Source organism: Chelmon rostratus, chromosome 6 (assembly GCF_017976325.1).
Source record: "Chelmon rostratus isolate fCheRos1 chromosome 6, fCheRos1.pri, whole genome shotgun sequence".
Taxonomy (NCBI): Eukaryota; Metazoa; Chordata; class Actinopteri; order Chaetodontiformes; family Chaetodontidae; genus Chelmon; species Chelmon rostratus.
The window spans coordinates 19,351,574-19,365,590 of NC_055663.1; positions in this window are offsets into that span (position 1 = coordinate 19,351,574).

Consider the following 14,017-nt stretch of genomic DNA (forward strand, 5'->3'; position numbering starts at 1 on the left):
ATGACTTCAATCATGAAATAATTATCATAACAGTTGTCAATTAATTGTCTGTCGATCAACTAATTGTTTCAGTTCCAGTGTTAGGTACAGTACATAGCTAAAGCCAGGAGGCCATTAGCTTAGCTTAGCTTAAAGACTGAAAGCAGGGGGAAACAACTAGCCTGCTTCTCTCTGTGTCGAATCTCATTTATTTAATTTGCACACAAACAAAAATTTAAAAACAGCAAACAGGGAAGAATGTTCTGAGTCTTCACCATTGCAGCAACCTCACCTTGACCACAAGACTTGAAGCCACTGAATCCAGTCGCTGTTCGCAGAGAAATAGATCCACTGTTTTAAAACAATATCTTGACTTTATTACAGTCTTTCGCCCAGCTGTTTCTTTTGAATGTAAGTTTTCTGTGAGCATCAGAAACAGACTCAGAGACTGAACATGGACTGATCGGATTAGGCCCATTCGCAAAAAGGCAATTAAAAAGTTGTTTGGCAACTTTTAAAAAAAGTAAATAGAGCGGAAATCACAGCAGGAGGATGAGTCACAGAGTACTGGTGATTGCTTTTATGATTCATTTATTTTAGACTTTTGATTTCATTTGTTTGAGCAAACAAAACAAAGCCGCGGAAGTCTTTTCCCCAACTGTGCGGTTTGCCTCCCATTACTCTGATAAATGTAATATTACACACAGATACACAAACACAGACGCGCTGAACGCATCTTTGCAGCCTCAATCTGTCAGGGGGCATCAGCCAGCGCCCGGGGGAATCGTGCCATGCCATGCCCCCTCCATGACTCCGGCACGAGGATCAAAATGTGAGATGGGGTGTAGACGGGCAAGACTCATCCCCTGGATGCCCTCTAGGCGAACCGCACACAAAACCATTCACTTACACTAACGCTGAATAGGCTGGCAGCCCTTAATTCTCCATTATATTGTCTGAGTCATAATTTCACTTCAACATGCATTTGTCTCGAGGTGAAACCTTTTGGAAAATAGTTCTCTGTAACCTTGACATCGAAGCAGAAACCGTACTCATGAAGCAAGTGGAAAACATGCTCCCACCCCCAAGAATTTGCCTGTGACACCACTCAAAATCAGCGTGCATTCACATGAAATCATCAGTATTAATGCATCTCCATTTGGCTTCATGAGCCCGTCTGCGTCTGTCACCCAGCCGAGCCGACGGAGGAGGGGGTAGAAGAAAGTGACAATAGGGACGACAGTTTCGCTCTTGAGCTGGAAGGTAATGAATCATCTTTATTTGGAAACACCTTCATCTTAACAACTCCTGTGGTAGAGCCGTGTGTTAGCAACAAGCCTCTGACGCTGTTTTAGAGGAGTAATTGGACAAATCTGTAGGTAGAGGCGTAAAAGAGGAAAATCAGGGTATTAGCACGCTGTATCTGAAATTAGAAATACTTAAAAAGTATTTAATGCTTTCTCTCCGCTTCTGTGTGCATTCCTCTGCATTAAAAATACACCTGTAGGCGATCTAGAGTGAGGCTTTCCTCCACCTTAATAATTACGGATGTCTACCTGCTGTAGCTCAGTCGGTGACAGGAGCCTGAGGATACGAGAGAGAGAACGAGGGAGGAAGAGTGGGAGGGAAAGTGGGAGACGAGCGCAGAGATGTATGTCAATCTGCCCAGATATTTCTCCTGCTCCTCTTCTTTCAGGAATTCGCTGAAAAGGAACATCTGCCGGGTCTGAGCTGAGCCGAGCAGCCGGGAAACACACACGGGGCAGCGAGGCCGTAGAGTAAATGGAGAGTGTAAAGATGGAAACAAGGAATGACTGGACCATTTTTGACCTTGCTCCCTCTTCATGTACAGTAAGTGTGCTGACTGACTCCCTCCCCCCTCCTCCTCCTCCTCCTCCACCCCCGTGAGTGCAGCCATTTCTGTGCTCCGTTGCGGTGACAGGCCAAGCGTGGCTGAACTCCCTCCATATACTGTACCTCCAGTGCTCCCAGGAGGATGAACTGGCTGGTGAATGGAGAAAAGTAGGCCAGGGGAGCCACCACTGCATCCCCTCCTCCTCCTCCTCCTCCAGTAATCTGATTCACGGAGAGGGAAAAGATCCATTTGTCTGTCACACAGCATTTCTCTTCTCCTCCGTTTCTTTTGGGGTTTTCATTCACCTCACTTACTGCATGTATTTTTAACGCTGTAGATTTATTTCCCATATTCACTCAGTTGCTGTAGCGCTGCTGCACTTTCTGTGTGTGTTTTGACGAGACGTCGCTGTTTAGTTTAACTCAAACAGGTCCGAGCCACCTCTCCTGTCAGGGGACTGCGGTATGGAGCTCTGTGGTTACTGGTCCAGCCCAGACACATTTTCTGGTCGGGGAGTCTTGGAAGGTGGAACAGTGGGATATAAAAGATTTTAAAAAATGAATTATGATTTGTGGATTGAGGCGCGGTAGCCGGGTACACTGTAAAAAATTATGAGGTAGTTAAACGTAAAAGTAAAGGGAAACGGAGGTGATCAGTGCAAAAGACTCTTCAAACTGAACACAGATTCACCTTCACAGGTTTTAGCAGTGGAGCTCTCCTCGTTGGTGATTGACAGCACAGTTGTTAACGCAAAGTACTTTACATCCTGGTAAAAAAATAAAAAACTTTTTAAAAAGGACTCGTGACATAATAATTGTTGAAAATAGGCTGCTGAGCCATTAACCCAAGGTGCTTTCAAACACCTCCATTGTTTCCATTGTAATGTCTTCAGAGCTGACGACGGTTCAGCTTTTTCAACTTGCAGCTATAGCTTGCCATGTGACTATGGCAACCACAATGGCCACAGTCAGGGAAACAACACAGGAGCTAATTTTAATGATATATGAATTATCACCAGCAGTTCGTTTGTTTATCTGATCTGGACAACAAATGCTTATGATATTAGTTAGCAAACTTAAACATGTCACATTGCTTGTAATTTCTTCTATTTTAAAGCTAGGGTAGTTGTATTTGTTGAAAATCTCTTTACATCCCGACAGCAAGTATCTATGGCAGACAGGCAAGCCCATCCAACCATTTCCTTTGGCCCAAATGAAAGGATTGGAAGACCTCTCTACCTGCCTACCTGAGTGCACTCTGCCCCTGCACTCATTGCACACAACCAGCGTCTTCGACAAGGTCAGGCGGATTTATTGCTAAAGCTATAGCGAGCCAGTCGCACAAGAATGGCTGGGAGAGTGAGGATAAGAGGTTAAACCAGAGACAACGCTGGTAATGCTTTTGAACGATGGCGAGAACTGAGGGAGCTGAAAGCCTGAAACGAGTTGCCATGGTTGCCGTATTTCTGTCGGACAGATAATTATCCGGTTGTTTTGGGGGGGATGTTCGTTGTTTATGTTCATTATGAGAATGTTAAGTATGTTTTTCCATGTGAATGAGATATGAGCTGTTTAGATAGCGACGATAACGATGCGCTGAGCTCTTTCCCCCCTCCCTTGCTGACAGCAGCAGTCAGGCCGTGAGCGTTCATGTGTTTTGGGGTAGCAGCTTCGGTGGGAGGCCTGAAGGGAGCAGATAGGAATTTTTCGGTTGGATACTCTCGCTTGTTTCTTCAACGCTTTGAGCTGCAACCTGCTCTGTTTAGCTCTGTGCCGAGATCATAGGCCACCACATGGACAGCAGCAGCCTGTTTTATGGTAGGCTGGTAGGATCGGGGGTTACCGGTAGCTGCTGCGGTGGTGTTGCGACCCGATGCAGGCACGGTGGCTGCTACTCGCTATCTGAAACCACTTTTATAAACAATGCTTTTACATGCCTAGTTTTGTACTGAAAGCAGCTGCTTTAACCAGCAACAGGCTGATTTCTGCCACTAAAGAAAGCTTAATAAGCTTCAACGAGCATGTTCAATCAATGTAAGACTCTAAGTTCACTCAACATTTCTTTTGTCAGGCTGACATACGTTACAGTCATATTTCCTTTCAAGTTACACAATCGCAGCAGGAAGGGTCTGTTCTTCATTTGCCTTAAAGTCCTCACGGCTTTGGCTGTTCCTGTTAGAGCCGCTTTGTACCAGCGCAGAATAAAGACAACATGTGAGGCTGCTTCCACCACCTTTGTTAACTTGGAAGTGTAAATTAGAAGGGAGTGAAGCGAATACTTACCACCACCAAGGTTGGCACCGGTTTCATTATTATCAAAGGAAACAACCACGACAGGATTTAACATGTGCTAAAAAACACACAGCAAGTCCTCATCATGTATGATTTCTTGAAATGAGAAATCAGAAAGAAGCTTCTGTATAGTCAGATTTATTATATCAGGAGGAACCTCCTGAGGTGTATCATCTTGTTTTCAAGGGGATCCTGAAATATACTCTCACGAGAACAAACAGAATACAAGAAACGCTATAAAACACAAAACAAAGGACTTAAAACTACAAAAAGAAAACTCAATTAAAAAAACAAAAGAGACTTAACAATTACAACCTCAGGACAGATGCTGTCATAAGAGAAATGATCAAACTATAGAGAAACAGTCAGCAATTGTGTTACTGAAAACACATCATTTGTTTTAGGGTACGAGAGTAAAGCCCTTTAAATAGGCCAAAAAGGAAACAGAAGTGGTCCTAAAGAAGAGCCTCGAGGGGCACCTGAGTTAACAAATCTCATTCACACCATCGTAGAGCAACACATCGCTTTCTGTCTCTGAAGCATTAGTAACCAAAAGAAGCTGATCACTCCTCTTTAGAAACTGAATTTGATGAGTTTGATGAGCTCTCAACTATACATTTATTCAAGTCATCATTTTTTAAGTCCCAAGACTTCAGCTTAGAGGAGGTCCTGATGTTTTACAGTGTGCTTTGGTGGCACATGTGCAGAGGTCTGGACGTCTGGGTTTGAGAGCATTTAACTAGAGAGCAGTGACCAGGTGTGGAAACAACGCTGTGATGGTGGTCACCCTTTTTTCTGCCTTCAGCCTGTTGGAGACCCCTCTCGCAAAGATTAATGTGTAGACCTGTTAATACAGTTTGAGCTGGGGGCTTTCAGAACCATAACTCTTGCTACTGTCCTATCCCACCACTAACGTTGTTTTTTCATGTCCGCAAACCCGATAATGACGTTCCCAGAGTTTATTTTGGACCGGCGACAATTTACGCTGCAGCCTTTTTACAGATGCCCAGGTAATTTTCCCCCTTCCCTACAGAGCACTAGTATACATAAATGAAATATAGATGCAGCTTGAAATCAACTCCAGCGGCATCCAATCTCTTGAATCAACTTTGGGGATGTTTCCCTGCCAACTCCTGCTTGGATACCAACACTTCCTTAGCAACTGCATGGCCAGCGGCTATATATGTGCATTTAATGCTGGCAGGAGCTGCAGGGCTCAGCTGTTGATGGAACACAGTTATCCTTTTTCTCATTACTGTCTGCTCTATGTGAGATCCACCAGGCCTAAGGACAACCATCGGGGAGTTATGTGTGTGTGTGCATAGTGTGGCCAATAAGGAGAACAGGCCTGCTCCTTAGAAACACCTGTCCAATACTCTGAACAGATATGTGAGCATACAAACAAAGGATTTTTTTCCTAATCACATTCCAGATGTCATCAGATATGGATGTAAACACAACTCCCTGGGAAAAATGAAAATTGTTCAAACATGTTCATAGTGCCAGAACTCGCTTGCATAATTTCATTTGAGACCATAAAACACAAATCAGGTGCTCCTCCTGCGACGGCGGTGTTTGCTAACCTGTTCCTACATGCACGAGAGCTGCCGCCATGCTTCCAGTGGCGAACACATGAGACAGGGAATACCCAAAAATCAGTGTCCAAAACAAAACCTACTGTGCTGAATGTTTATTTTGACCCTGTTTCCCTGGATACATGAATAAACACCTCAGGCTGGAGAAAAGGTGGTGTCACATCTGGATATTTATGTTCACCAGACAACAGCTCTTGTTAAAACTTGCTGTAAAATTAGAAATGTCAGAGGATTCTTATAAGGTCATTGGTGGTCATGGAGGAGAAAGCAATATAAACCCTTTGATTGATCCCCCCTCCCCATACAGAACTTACTGTAAGTGGGCTCCACCATCAGCTCGTTATTGCCACACAAGATCACTAGCACTGGCTTTCATCTCCTTAAAATCCCTGCAGCAAAAAAACATTCAACTATATTCAAATGCAGTGTTGAGTGTTTTAAAAGACAGAGCCAACAGGCTTTCAAACATAAACTAAAATCTGGAAATATTTGAGTTTATCGGCAGACAATGCAAACTGTTACAGCTGTTTGATATGTTTGAATTATTTTGTTGTCAGTTTAAAGCTTCTCTGATTAACATTTTATATTAAAAGTGGATCAAATGACTACATAAACGTGAAACTGGTCACTCCTTGTGATCAATCCACAGGTAATTGACAGCCGACTCTGCAGCCCTTTGAGCGTTTTAACATCTCTTTGCTCACAGTTCAGGTTTATGGCCCAAAAGATTGGCTCACTGTCGCTGCTCTTATAGCTCAGCTAAAGCAGGAAACACTAAACACTAAAACCAGCAGTGCATTACACAGTGAGCACCACAAGACACAGTTAGCAACTAGCTGGTGACCTTAGTGGAGCATTTATCAGATAAAGAAAGATATTTCCCTCAGGAGCTGGAGGAGACCAAAGAGTTAGAAGAGAGTGAATATGACGCTTACAATCATCATGTAGGCACAAACAGGACTCCAAGTAAATGCTAATGTTGCTTCATATCTGCTGGATGTGGAAAAAAGCAACTATTTGCTAACACGTCTGCCTCATCAGCTTAAATAGTGATAGATAATATGACCGTGTTGTGTTTACAGCTTGTCTTTACCGTAGCCAGAAACTCACAGGTTTGAATATTTGTATGCACAACTTAAAGTAAATAAAGTCAACTGAATTGAGTTGTTTGTTGTCTTCCCTGTGGGATCAGGACACTTTAGCCCCGAGATGTTTGCCTCCACCGGGATTAAATTCCAGTATTCTGCTCACAACAACACCCAGCAACTGCATCAGCTAAAGGCACACTATTCTGTACGACCAATAAATAATCAATTAAAAAGAATTATGTATAATAAATAATCGTTTTAAGATTCCTGGAATGAATTAAACTGAAATGAAGACGGTAATAATGGCTTGGTCGCCCACTTTGACTAGAAAGGTCATGTCGCCAAGAAGTCTGTCAAAGAAAGTGGAGCGATGGACAAGAAATGGACAGTTATCTGCGCATCAGGGCAACGATGAGCCTCATCACGTCTGAGCGATGTGACACTTTAATTTACAGGTGGGTGTGAGTTTCATTATTTGAAGATGTGATCAGCGTCCAGAGATAATCCAGGTGATTGATCGGGACAGTCTATCATGAGAAACAGCGGCAGAGTGGTGTAATTATTTCCACACAAGGACGAGACGAGGTGAAGGTGGAGAGTCTGATTGAACATTTAACCTTGGATCAGTGGTGAGTCAAAGCTCAGCCAATGAGCTCACGGTATCAGCTGTGAAATATCGTCATATCAAAGTCCTGCTTCAAGATCAAGCATCACAGAATGAAAGGCAGACATGTCACATATATGAGATGGAGGAGGTAATGAAAAAGGGAAGCAACAAGAGGGGAAAAAAGCAAATTGGAAAAGCAGCTCAGGTTGGCTCTTATTTTCCTCGTCACTCAGAGAGTCAGCAGGCGGTTTCAGGGGAAACACCTGACTGCAGAGTTTCATATAAAAGCTCATTTTTAAATCATAAATCCAACAGTCCTGGTCCATCAGGGGAGAATTGATGCCTCTGTCAGTTGGCAGTGTACACATTCTTAATAAAAAAGCATCCGATTCTTCACTGCGATATTTATATTCCCTCGGGGCGGATGTTGGGTTTTCTCTGACTCTGTGATGCTCACGCTCAGACAGCGAGATACATGAAACTTTCACATGGGACATGGTTTCTGCGTATGCTGCTCATATGAAAACACGTGCCCCCTCCATCAGTTTGAGATTAACAGAAAGTAAATCCGCTCCGACCACTCGTCTGATGTCGAGAGCTTCCAACTCAGCTGCTTTCTGTTTCTTTATTAAACTGTTTATCCTGAAGGAAAGTGCATTGTTAAGAAGCACTAACGTTACAGATGTTGGTTGCCGGAGGCCCTTGTTTAATAATGAAAGCATTTTCCTCTCGTCTGGCAGAGATGTACACTGCGGGTGAACTGCAACAAATTACTGCTTGTTTTCATTTAGGCCAACACTGGTCAAAAGATACCACCCGTGAGTCAAACTCAGGAATTGAAAGAGACATCATGACTACAGAGCGTCTTTATTTAGGACTTTTATCTATCGTTAACATCGTCAGAAGACTAAACTGTAGAACAGGAAACAGAAAAACTGGAGGGGGCAGACTTCCTCTCTTCTACAGCACATGGGATAATAGTTTCAGACGCAGGTAGAGAAAGGCTTGATTGCAATCAGCCAGCAGTTTGACAGAAGTGAGTTCATGTCTTTCTCTAAGCTCCAAAACCAGTGTGCATCGTCTTCTAGTATCCAAATAAGGCACTGTGGTAAAAGTCAAGAAGCATTTCATTAAAAGAATAGAATAGACATGTTGGGAAAGCACTTATTCTTTTACTTGGGGTGAGTGTGATGAGAAGATTGAGAGCACCCTCATATCTGTACAGTAAACTAGCAGTTAGCTTAGCTTAGCACAAGGACTGAAAGTAAACAAAATAGACTATTTTTCAAAATCTTGTATGCTTTTTTTATTAGAACGATTGGTTAAAATATATGTTTCATATTTATAAAATGTTTTTAGCTGATGTGGTAGAAGATACTTTCCATGTGAAAGAAAACTTTGTACTTACACGATTATTGAGGACACGATGTGGGAAGATTCATCTGCAGGATGCTTAAAATATGAACAGCTCTATGTGAAAAGAATTTCACTGGAAGATGAAAATGAGTATTTTTTCTCTTTTTTTTCTTTTACATGTAATAAAGGCTTCAGCAGTAGTTTTGATGTTAGAGGAAACTTGGACAAAGGACCATTCTTTATTCTCAGGGGTTACCCAGGGAAAGAAGAAACTAAATTAATGATGAAACTCTCACTGGATCCAAACCTAAAGATGTAAACAATGTAGAGCATATATGTATATATATATATATATTATACATACTCGTAACATCTGCTAAAAAATACACAATCATAAAGTGACTGAAACTACATCAAGGGCCAGCCTAAATAATGGAACACACAATATGACAGTCCATATGAGGAAGGTGATGAAATCTGCTCTACAGAGCCTCCAGTCATACTGCGCCTGAGGCTATGCCCGTCTGAAAATAAGGGCATGGATTGTGGTGTTATTGTGTTTGAGACTTGACTGATTGTTTAAATAGCGTTATATTAACTCTGTCTTCAAGGAATAAGTAGAAAATAAACTGCGCCCGGCTTTGAATGATTGGAAAACATTGGCGCCTTTTGGCAGAGCTCCTTTTGTTTTCAACTAATGCTTTAAATGTGTGAAAAGTGCTTTTCTTCAGCGCGAGAGGCGAGGCGAGGAGACGAAAGGCCACATCCTCCATTCACCTCATTCCCTGAGAAGCCTCTTCTAATGGCTATTTAATTCATAGTACTAACGGATTATCAAAGCCATTTAAATTAGTCATCATGGAGAGGATAGATTGTGAGACAGCCATGGGAGGTGGGTCACATTAACCAAGAGGCCTGGAGGAAAGATGAGGAAAGCATGCAAATGAAATAGAAAAAAAGATGATTATTCTTCCCTCCGTCTGTAGATTCCACAGGCTCTACTTATGATTTAATCTGCTATAAAGCTGAGCCCACTGTGCGAAGCCCTCGGGGAGGAGCTTCGATCCTACACTTTTACCAGAAATAATGTCACAGATTCAGGGAGACAAAAGAGGACGTGTGCGTTAGAGAACAAAGCTGGGGAGAGAAATGGAGGAGCAACGCAACACAAGTGTGAAACACAGGCGGCGCAGAAGCCAATAAAATATAGATCTCACACATCACAGCAAGGCGACAGGGTGACCTTGCATTCAGTGAGGGCCACTTATGAAAAGCTAAGAAAAGCAAGTTGGACTGTATTTGTTTAATGTAAGTCTGCATTAAGTGTTCCTGCTCTCTCTCTCCCACTTGACATTGTTTGATTTTGGCATTTTGAAAGGTGGCTGGACTGAATCTGGATACGGTAAAATACCCATCACAGTGAGAACCCCTGTCTAGGTTTGAAGATCAGTATCAGTGTGATAATGTTTTGTCATCCAGGTTAAAGGGATAATTTGACATTTTGGGAAACAGGTTTATGCACTTCCTTGCAGAGAGTTAGTTGAGCAGATTGATATAACTCTTGTGTCTGTACAGTAGATATGCAGCTAGAACCAGCAGGCAGTTAGCTTAGCTTAGCATAAAGACTGGAAACAGAGGGAAACAGATAGCCTGTCTCTGTCCAAAGGTAATAACGTCCACATACATAAGAGTGTTAAAAGCTTATTTGAGCTTGTGCGCTGGACTTGAGCAGTACTTCCTTGAGTCTTCCTCATCATGCTAGTGTTTTTACAGTCTTTATGCTAAGCTAAATTAACCATCACTTGGCTCCAGCTTCATATTTTACACATTATTCCTTTTATAAAACATGCTGTACCACTGCTTTAAACAAAAACTGTCAGCCCATTTTCAGTATTGTCTTGTAAATTTCATTGTATATATTGTTTATTGCCTCATCATTCTTTTTTTTTGCACCACTTAACTTATTGTTCAGTGTTTTCTTTTGTTTTTGTTTTTTTTTTTGTCTTTTTGTCCCAGATGAGCTCTATGTCCTTTTTTCCAATGCAAGTACAATGAGTGCAGTGTTTAAACAGGAGTCAAACTCTTTGTATGTGCACATATACTTGGCCAATAGAGCTGATTTTGATATCAATTAATGATTTTTAGCCATTATCAGTTAAACTATCAGCTATTTTTGGATCAATCAATGCCTCATTTTCATGTCAATCGATAGTGAACCCTGTGGTGGCATCTTAACATGCTTAAGTTGTCTGACTTTAAGCCCGAAGATGCAAAAATATTGAATTTACAATATTATTCAACAGAGAAAAACAGTTAATCTTCACATTTAAGAAGCTCAAATCAGTCAGTTTGGTATTTCTGCTTGACAAACGAGCAAACTAATTAACAAATCATACAAATCACTGCCCCTTTATTTTTTTTCTTGGTTGATTTATCATTGCAATCAGCAAATTGTTACAGCGCTATAGCGTCAAAGCATACAGTGCAGTGAACATACTGCAGTGTCAGGCCCTGCAGATTAATGAGTCCAATATAGAAAATCACTGGAGATGAGTGAGATTTACATGTATGTGAAACACAATAAAAACAGTTTTGATTAAAATTCTACATTATCTTTCTTACTGTGTAACCAGGTGATATCAGAGGCTACGGAGAGATGCACTTGTGCAGTCATGTCTGACACGGACCACTTCATCAGCTCATGTCTCTGCCCGCCACAGGCCGCCGCCTCTCCTCTGCCGTGAAAATATCCTCCAAACCATATAAATATTTATATCCATTAATAGTAAAGAGGCAGCACGAGTAGATGCATAATGCTCTGCGCTGGTCTTCTTTTTCGTAGGAGATGCACTCCAACTGCCACGACGTCTCTGTCGCCATGACAACGGAGTTCAGCGAGCGAGCCAAAGCAGGACTTGGCCCCGTCGGTCTGCTCAGACAAAAGTAGCTCGATTCTCGCAGAGAGGGAAACAATGTGCACGTTAAGTGTGCTCCAGCGGCAATGTGCATGTTAATGATAACTCGGAGCTGCTTAAAGATCACAAGGACACGAGTTTTAGCAGGAGAGAGCGCACACACACGCTTCAGTGCTACCTCTGTGAATAGGCTACACCACAGATGTCAAAATGTGGACATGATTAGATGATCTCAGGCCATTTCTAGACATTGTTACCAAATAGCAGGAGCCACAGAATACTTTGACCATATAAAGATGTGGACGCTTATGAGGAAAGCAGATGTGAGGAATTACAAGCTATCACATTCACATTCCACAGGCCAGTGTGTGCCTGAGTCCAAGTCCAAAATATTGTCTTAACAAGGAGCCGGAGATTTATTGTCCTCCTGCTGTCAGACGTTAGTCGATGTGGGAATTTTGAAGGAATCATTAAAGTACACATAACAACATCCACTCGTATAAACAAGCAAATAATTTCACCCTCTGCTTCACTTCTTTCCATTTCTCTCACGCACACACACATGCCGCTGCTGGGGCTCAGGGCTGAGCCTGTCAGAGCATTGAAGTTTTGTGATCACGGACACGATTCCTCTTTGCACTGACATCTCCTCTGGGAGCAGCGACGGCTCTGGGGTTTGGAGACGGATGAGGGATGAAGGGGGGTCTGTCCAGCTACAGCTGGTGGATGGGACCAAATGAAAGACAGGAAGCACAGATAAAGCTGAGGCGTGTGTCAGAAAACAGAAGCGGAGTGTTATTGGAGTGTGTGTTGAACACAGCAGCTCCATGAGGGATTAGGAGGCCGAGCAGCAGGAGCGATTTGCTCCAGAGAGAACAGCTTACTGACTTTCTGCTTTCAAGGTAGCACGGCTTTCACTTCCAGACCCGGCATGCATGCATGCTCGGGCTCAAAGTCCATGCTGCAAGATTAACAAGGAAGTTTGCTCATTGTGTGAAGAAAATATCTTCCACCACAAGACGGAGCTGGAAAAGTTGAGGTTTTTCCTGATGAAAAAAGTTAGTGAGGTAAGGGGTTTGCATTTAGTCATTTTTTCCCATGATGAGAGAGTTCCTCTGCAGTGACAAGAGTCTGTCCCTCATGCAGACTTTCTCTTTCCTTTCAGCAGAGAGATGACCTGTGAGAGAGTTTACTAGTACTTTCAAACACAGAGGCAACTGAACGTGCGAGAGAGAGAGTGAATTGATTAGTGAAAATGAAGCAAAATAAAAATAGAAGCTATTTGTCAAAAGAAGCAGGAAACAAAAGACATCTTGATTTGGATTTTAGAGTGATTAAGTGTGTGGTGTAATAACTAAATGCAGCTTCATTGTGCTTTTGTTTGGTTGAAGCTTCTCTGGTTGACTTCTGCCTGAAGATATACTTGGTTTATAATCTTTAATGTATTCTGGCCCCGGGCCAGCGAAGTGATTTATAAACTAGCAGCAGCTCTTTAAAATCTGTTCAATGAGATACATGGAAGCTGCTGTTCAGATTTGAAGGACAGTTCCTTTAATTACAGCTTCTCCAAAATGGTCTTCCTAAAAATGACCATCAGACAACTGCAGCACAGTCAGAGGGCTGCAACCAAAGCTGAGCAGCTGAGCACATCACTGCTGGTCCTAAAGAGGCATTACGAGTTTTATTTTCTTTTGCTGAAATCTGGGATTACAAACGTATCACTGTAATCCACCAGGGAAAGACAGATAATAATACGGGTAAAACACTTCATTTTAGAGGTAAAATCAACAGGCAGTGCACCTGTAATGCCTGTAATATCCCACATTCCACAGGAAAATTGTGTGCACACAGTTACAGTGGGTCAAAGTTGAGCCAGGAACTGCGGCGGTTCATGAAACAGTTTGAGTTAATAATGAAACAGTTCACTTCCAAAATAAGTTTGGCAAACCGGATGATGATCCTGTACGCCTGCCATTCGACACCGCTCTGTACTGTCGACCCATTAGAGGTGATGTTATTTGTTCAGACTGCGACCCCCAACATCCCCCACTCCTATCTGAGTGGGAGGGGGAGAGAGAGAGACCCCATGTAGAGACAAAATAGACGAGGGTGTGGACGAAGACTGGCCTGCCTGCAGTGACAGCAGGATGTTCCCACACACACACACACACACACACACACACACACACACTACCCCTCTGTGTCCCACTGATATCCCCAAAAACAGCAGTAACCCCAGAGAGCAGGAGGGTCGGAGGATGGGTTCTTTCAGGGGGGGTCTCAGCCGTGCCTGAGGACAGTGAGACAGCAAAATCCAGGACAAGAACACAC